General features: G+C 40.6%; 1 protein-coding gene across 1 annotated transcript in view; it reads left to right on the top strand.

The window, feature by feature from the left end:
• LOC102249924 (BTB/POZ domain-containing protein 6-like) overlaps nucleotides 1-7,459 on the top strand; it is a 31,825-nt gene that overhangs the window by 22,921 nt on the left and 1,445 nt on the right.

Below are 7,459 nucleotides of genomic sequence, written 5' to 3'. Positions count from 1 at the left end.
TGATCGGCCCTGCTCTGTGCATGACAGGGGGCAGTGCCCAACCCCCTGATTGGCCCTGCTCTGTGCGTGACAGGGGGTGGTGCCGCAACCTCCCCATCGACCCTGCCTTGAGTGTGACAGGGGGCGGGGGCCCAACCCCCCAATCGGCCCTACCCTGAGCGTGACTGAGGGTGGCATTGCAACCTCCCGATCCGCCCTGCTCTGTGCATGACGGGGCGGCGCCCCAACTCCCCAATCGGCCCTGCTCTGAGCCTGACCAGGGGCTGCACTTAGGGATTGGGCCTGCCCTCTGCCACCCGGGAGCAGGCCTAAGCCAGCAGGTCGTTATCTCCCGAGGGGTCCCAGACTGTGAGAGGGCACAGGCCGGGCTGGGGGACCCCCCTCCCCCCGCCCCCCGAGTGCACAAATTTTTGTGCACGGGGCCTCTAGTTATAAAATAAGACCCATTAGAACTAATAAATGAGTTTAGCAAGATTAATAGAAAAAATATCAATGTACAAAGATAGGTTATGTTTCTACACACTAGCAATAAACAATCCAAAGAGGAAATAAAGAAAACAATTTAATTTACATTAGCATCAAGAAGAATATAACACTTAGGAATAAATTTAACAAAATAAGTGCTTATATACTGGAAGTTATAAAACATTGTTGGAAGAAAGAAGAATTTAAATAAATGGAAAATGACCCATGCTCCTAGATGAAAACTTAGTAATGGTAAGATGACAATACTTCCCAACATTTTGATCTACAGATTCAGTGAAATCCCAATCAAAATTTCAACATATTTTTAAAATATGTTTTTATTGATTTCAGAGAGAGAGAAGGAGAGGGAGAGAGAGAGATAGATGCATCAATGATGAGAATTATCTATCTGCTGCCTCCTACATGCCCCCTACTGGGGATCGAGCCCTAACCCAGGCATGTGCCCTGACAAGAAATCGAACTGTGACTTTCTGGTTCATAGGTCGACATTCAACCACTGAGCCACACTCACCAAAGCATCAACTGCTTTTTTAAGAGAAATTTAACATCTATGTGGAAGTGCAAGGGACCCTGAATAGCCAGCTAAAACAATCGTTAATTTTAAAAAAAAGGTAGGTGGGGGTCACACTTTTCAATTTCAAGACTTACTACAAAACTACAGTAATGAAGACAATGTGTTATTGGCACCATGACAGACATATAGGTCAGTGGGAAAGCACTGAGAGTCCAGAAATACTAGCAGACCCATGTGCCTACTACCAGTTATTGTGACAAGGATGCTAAGACAACTCAATGAAGAAATAATAGTCTTTTCAACAAATGATTTTAGACAATTGGGTAAAATGACCCATGCTCCTAGATGAAAACTTAGTAATGGTAAGATGACAATACTTCCCAACATTTTGATCTACAGATTCAGTGAAATCCCAATCAAAATTTCAACATATTTTTAAAATATGTTTTTATTGATTTCAGAGAGAGAGAAGGAGAGGGAGAGAGAGATAGAAGCATCAATGATGAGAATCATCTATCTGCTGCCTCCTACTGGGGATCAATCCCTAACCCAGGCATGTGCCCACAGAAAATCTATAAATTGGGACCCTTACCTCATCTCTTACACAAAAATTAACTCAAAATGGATCAACAATCTAAATGTGAGAGTTGAGACTATAAAATGCTTAGAAGAGAATACAGGTGTAAACTTTGTGACTTTAACTTAGGCAGCAGTTTCTTAATGACAGCTAAAGCACACGAAGCCAAAGGAAAATCAGATAAACTGAACTTCATCTGAATTAAACACTTTCGTGCCTCAAAGGACACTGTTGAGAAAGTGAAGACAATGCACAAAATGGAATAAAATATTTGCAAATCATATATCTGATAAGGGTCTAGTAGTCAGAATATAAAAAGAACTCTAACAATCAAAAGACAAATAACTGCATTAAAAATGTGCAAAGAATTTGAGTAACGTTTCTCCAAATACGTACAAATGGTCAATCAGCATATGAGAAGATATTCAAGACCATCAATCATAAGGTGAAGTAAATCAAAACTGCAATAGGATTCCACTACACACCCACTGGCACAGCTTTAATAAAAGAAGACAAACAATAGGAGTCCTGGAGAGGATGTGAAGAAATTGAAAATTTTATACATTTCTAGTGGGAATGCAAAATGGTGCAAATGCTGTGGAAAACAGTTTGGATGGTCCTCCCAAAATTAAACATAATTTATCATATTACCCAGCAATTCCACTCCTAGGTACATACCCAAGATAAGTGAAAACCTATGTCCACACAGACTTGTACACGAGTCTTCACAGCAGCATTACTCACAGTAGCCAAAAGATGGAATCAACCCAAATTTACATAATGAGTAGATAAACTGAATGTGGTCTATCCATAAATGAAATATTATTCGGCCATAGAAAGGAATTAAGTACTGACACATACTGCTACATGGATGGACCTTGAAAACACTAAGCTTGACTGTCCAACCTCAGAGGGAAGGCAGAGGAGGGGATGGGTAAGAGAGCAACCAAGGACTTGTATGCATGCATATAAGCATAACCAATGGACACAGACAGTAGGGGGGTGAGGCATGTGCTGGGGGCTGGGAACGGCTGGGGAGAGGTCAATGGGGGGGGCGGGGAAGGAGACATATGTAATACTTTAAACAATAAAGAATTAAAAAACATAAAAAAATAAAAAGAAAAGAAAACACTAAGCTAAATGAAATAAGCCAGTCACAAAGGCCACATATTGCCTGATTCCATTTATATGAAATTTCCAGACTAGGTAAATCCATAGAGATTGAAAGTTGATTAGTGGTTGCCTAGGGGAAGGAGCAATGGGAAGTTACTGCTAAAAAGTCCAGAATTTATTGGGGGGATTATAATATTCTGGAAGTAGATAGTGATAAATGGTGGTGCGAACCTTGAAAATACTAAACATACCTGAATTGTACACTTTAAAATTATAGATTTTATTTTATGGGAATTATATATCAACATAAGAGAAGAATAAATAGCACACACAAAAATTATACAAGAACCAGGACACACCTAAAGAAGAAGGCTTACCTTATCAGACAGCAGGATGTGTTTTAAAACTCCAGTAATCAAGACAGGGATGCCTGGGGTTGCATTAAAACCTTGTGCTAGTTACCACGTGTGCATATTTTCATTCCATGATGGGCCTCCATGAAAATACCATTGATGACATTCCACAAATGTCTGTGTGCATCTCATTCCAGTGACCCACAAAGTAATAAATCTCCCTGTCAGTGGTGCACCTAGCAGTGAAGGAAAACAGAAAGAAGCTGCAAATAGTTGTTTCTCAAAGTGTGGTCCAAAGGCCTCCTGCACTGGAACCACCAGTGCAGCAGATTCCTGGGCCCCACTCCACATCTCCTGCACCAAAGTGTACAGGCTCACCCTAAGATTCTCCTGCTGCGTGAGGTTCCAGGACAATGCTGTGAGGTTATGACAGTGCATACTGCACTGGCCAAGTTCACCTACTCAGTCCCAAATTTTACCTCCTTGGAAGATCATTCAAGAACAGAATAGCTTGCCTGAAGTTCTTTAAGATGCAAAGAGTTGGCATGTGTACTTCTTCAGCTTGTTGAAGGCCTAAAGAATTTAGAACCTTTTTTTATTGTCTGAAGTTTTATATATGTCTCCTTTTTCCCGGATTGACACTCCCCCTCCCCAGCGATTCCTATCTTGGGCAAGCCCCCACCACCCCAGTGTCTGTGTCCATTGGTTATGCTAATATGCATGCATACAAGTCCTTTGGTTGCTCTCTAACCACCCCCTCCCATACCATTTGTGTCTGTATCTATTTTTTTTCAAAAGTTTATTATGGTCTTTATTATCCATAAATGGGTGAGATCATGTGGTATTTTTCCTTCATTGACTGGCTTATTTCACTTAGCATAATGCTCTCCAGTTCCATCCATGCTGTTGCAAATGGTAAGAGTTCCTTCTTTTTTACAGCAGCATAGTATTCCATTGTGTAGATGTACCACAGTTTTCTAATCCACTCATCTGTTGATAGGCCCTTAGGCTGTTTCCAAATCTTAGCTATTGTAAATTGTGCTGCTGTGAACATAAGGGTGCATATATCCTTTCTGATTGGTGTTTCTGGTTTCTTGGGACATAGTTCTAGAAGTGGGATCACAGGGTCAAATGGGAGTTCCATTTTTAACTTTTTGAGGAAACTCCATACTGTCTTCCACGGTAGCTACACCAGTCTGCATTCCCACCAGCAGTGCACGAGGGTTTCTTTTTCTTCACATCCTCGGCAGCACTTGTGGTTTAGGGTGCAAATCAAAATAACAATGAGATACCATCTCACACCAATTAGAACCTTTTTAAAATATCCGAAAAGACAGACTGATTCACAGATGTTGACATCAGTTAGACAAGACATTGGCAAAAATGATGGACTTTGTGGAATCATGGATTGATAGCTAGAGAAAAATATAATTGTCTTTCTAAGAAATACATAAAAACACCTTTTAAATTTATATTTTCTACATTCCAGATTCCCTTGGAAAGAATTTTAATGGGCACTGATAATGTCACAGAATTTTCTTGCATCATCTAATTCTGCCCATTAACCTGGGGAAGCCTGGATCCAAGTCCCTGGTCTTGGCTGATTTTTCAATTCACTTTTCACTGAGTGTTGGACTTTGTAAATACACTAATTAGAACAAGATTGCAAAGGCTGAGTATTCTTTTGCAGTTTTATTCCAATCATGTTAACTTTGAAAGCACCAGAAATTTTTCAAATGAACTGTCAGTATCATTACAAATGCAATGACTGCTCTGTCTGAAATATGTTAAAAATCACATGGAGAAACTTCAAAACATTACAGTGCTCTCATGATACTAAGGCATACATCCCAATTTTTCTCGTGTGTTATTTAATTATTGACAATTCCCATCATACCACCTACCACAGGGTGCCCTTTCACCTAATTAGGAATTATGTATAACACACTGAAGGCCAAAAAAAAATGGTTTACAAGGCCAAACTATTCAGCTCAGAGACTCTAAAAAACCTGAAAACCTAAGAGTTTCTATATGTGTCAATCAATAGCTTTGCTGACATCAAATGGGGCCAAAACCCATCTGGCATTTGAAGTGTGATTTTAGCTGAATATCTTTACAACCATCTTGAGTAAATCTTCTAACAGGCACAAGATTTAATAAAAAGATAAAGGCTGGAAAAAATGTAGCTTTAAAACATCCATATTCCTGCCCTAACCGGTTTGGCTCAGTGGATAGAGCGTCAGCCTGTGGACTCAAGGGTCCCAGGTTCGATTTCAGTCAAGGGCATGTACCTTGGTTGCGGGCACATCCCCAATAGGGGGTGTGCAGGAGGCAGCTGATCGATGTTTCTCTCTCATCGATGTTTCTAACTCTCTATCCCTCTCCCTTCCTCTCTAAAAAATCAATAAAATATATTTAAAAAAATAAAACGTCCATATTCCTATCTGATATTTTCTCTACCTACCTCCAAATATGCAAAAGACACCAGTAAAGACTTGGTAGTATTTATTTGGTAGTCATTGATACCCTTCAATAACTTTATATTAATTAAATACTTATTAGAGGGTTTTAAAACTGTTGTTACTAGTATATCATTTAAAATATGGAATATTGCTATCTTTTATATTAAAGTAATTAAAGAAAAAAGTTAATGTGAAAACTTTAAATGTGTTTGCATTGAAGTAGTGTCTATTTTAACATATTGCTGCATCATTTTTTCAGCTTCTGATTTGTTTGTATAGTCATTCTTTCATTGAACAGAAGGACGGTGGGATTACTGGGCAGGTGTGGCACTGGCAGAGCATGCTCCCTTTCAGGGATGTGTGAAGCCAGAGCAGGGGCTCTGTTTTGCTTTGAGGCTCCTTTGAACAGAATTGGCAAATGACTTGCATGCTCTTTTTCTCTGATCTGGTGAATCAGGGGTTTCTTTTCCGTGGCATTTAAGATCCTTTTTAAAATGAACTTAAATTCCTGCATAAAATATTTTATATGTACTATAATAATAACAACTACTAATTATTAGCTATTTTTAATATTATAGTAATAACCATGCTTCCTACTTATTGAGCACTTACCAGCCTGGCCTCTCCCAGAGAATTCAGGCCTCATTTTTAAGAAAAGCAGGTGCTCTTGCTATTCCTGTTTATGGATGAGAAAACGGAGGCTCAGCAATAAAGCAAATAATCCTGCTTGAACCCCAGCCCCACTTGATCCTGCCCACTGGTGTGTAATAGTCACAGAGAGAGATGCTGAGTCCCTTAAAAATTATAAAGCAGGTAGTACAACCATGCTGTAGGGCCCTGAGCAGCTTTTTTCAAATATAGATTTCTTAATCCCATCCCCTGTGATCCCAGGGCACCAGGTTGAAGTAGGTCCAGGGGTTCTGAATATATATACATACATACATATATATATATATATATAGTCATGTGCTGTGTAATGATCAGGATGCATTCTGAGAAGTGTGTTACTAGGTGATTTCATCCTTGTGCGAACACTGCAGAGTGCATTGCAGTACACACACCTAGATGCTCTAGCCTACTACACACCCAGGCAGTATGGGATTGCCTCTTGATCTCAGACAACAGGCCTGTATTACAAGGAACAAGCCTATAGTATAAACATGTTACTGTACAAAACAGCATGAGATTACATTGAGAACAAGAGAAATCGATGAAACCAAGAGCCATGGTGAGCACAACATGGACAGCTTGGCCAATGTAGCATAGCGCACCTTTCACAGCAAACTCCCTTCATAAACAGAAAGAGCACACCCTAAAATAACAATAAAGAGTACAGAATAGTAGCTCCAAACCAGTAATGTAGTCTTTTACTATCATCATCAATATTATGTAGTGCACATAATTGTATGTCTATGCTTTTATCCGACTGGCAGCTGCAGGTGTGTTTATAGCAGCATCACCATACATGTGAGTGATGTGCTGCACTCTGGACTTTACAATGGCTACATCACTAGGTGATAGAGATTTTCCAGCTCCATTTTACTCTTATGGGACCACTGTCTCATATAAGCAGCCTATGGTTGACCAGAATGTCATTATGCAGCACACACACACACACACACACACACACACACACACACACACACATATATATATATGGCCTGGTGCACAAAATTTGTGCACTGGAGGGGTGTCTCTCAGCCCAGCCTGCACCCTCTCCAATCTGGGACGCCTCGGGGGGTGTCTGACTGTCTAAACTGGCAGTCAGACATCCCTCTCACAATCTTGGACTGCTGGTTCCCAACTGCTTGCCTCTCTGCCTGCCTGATTGCCCCCAACTTCCCTCCCTTGCAGGCCTGATTGCCCCCAACTGCCCTCCCCTGCTGGCCTGATCACCCACAACTGCCCTCCCCTGCCGGCCATCTTGTGGTGGCCATCTTGTGACCACATGGGG

The sequence above is a fragment of the Myotis brandtii genome, unplaced genomic scaffold, assembly GCF_000412655.1.
Source record: "Myotis brandtii unplaced genomic scaffold, ASM41265v1 scaffold995, whole genome shotgun sequence".
Lineage (NCBI taxonomy): Eukaryota > Metazoa > Chordata > Mammalia > Chiroptera > Vespertilionidae > Myotis > Myotis brandtii.
This window is presented reverse-complemented; position numbering and strand designations above follow the sequence as displayed.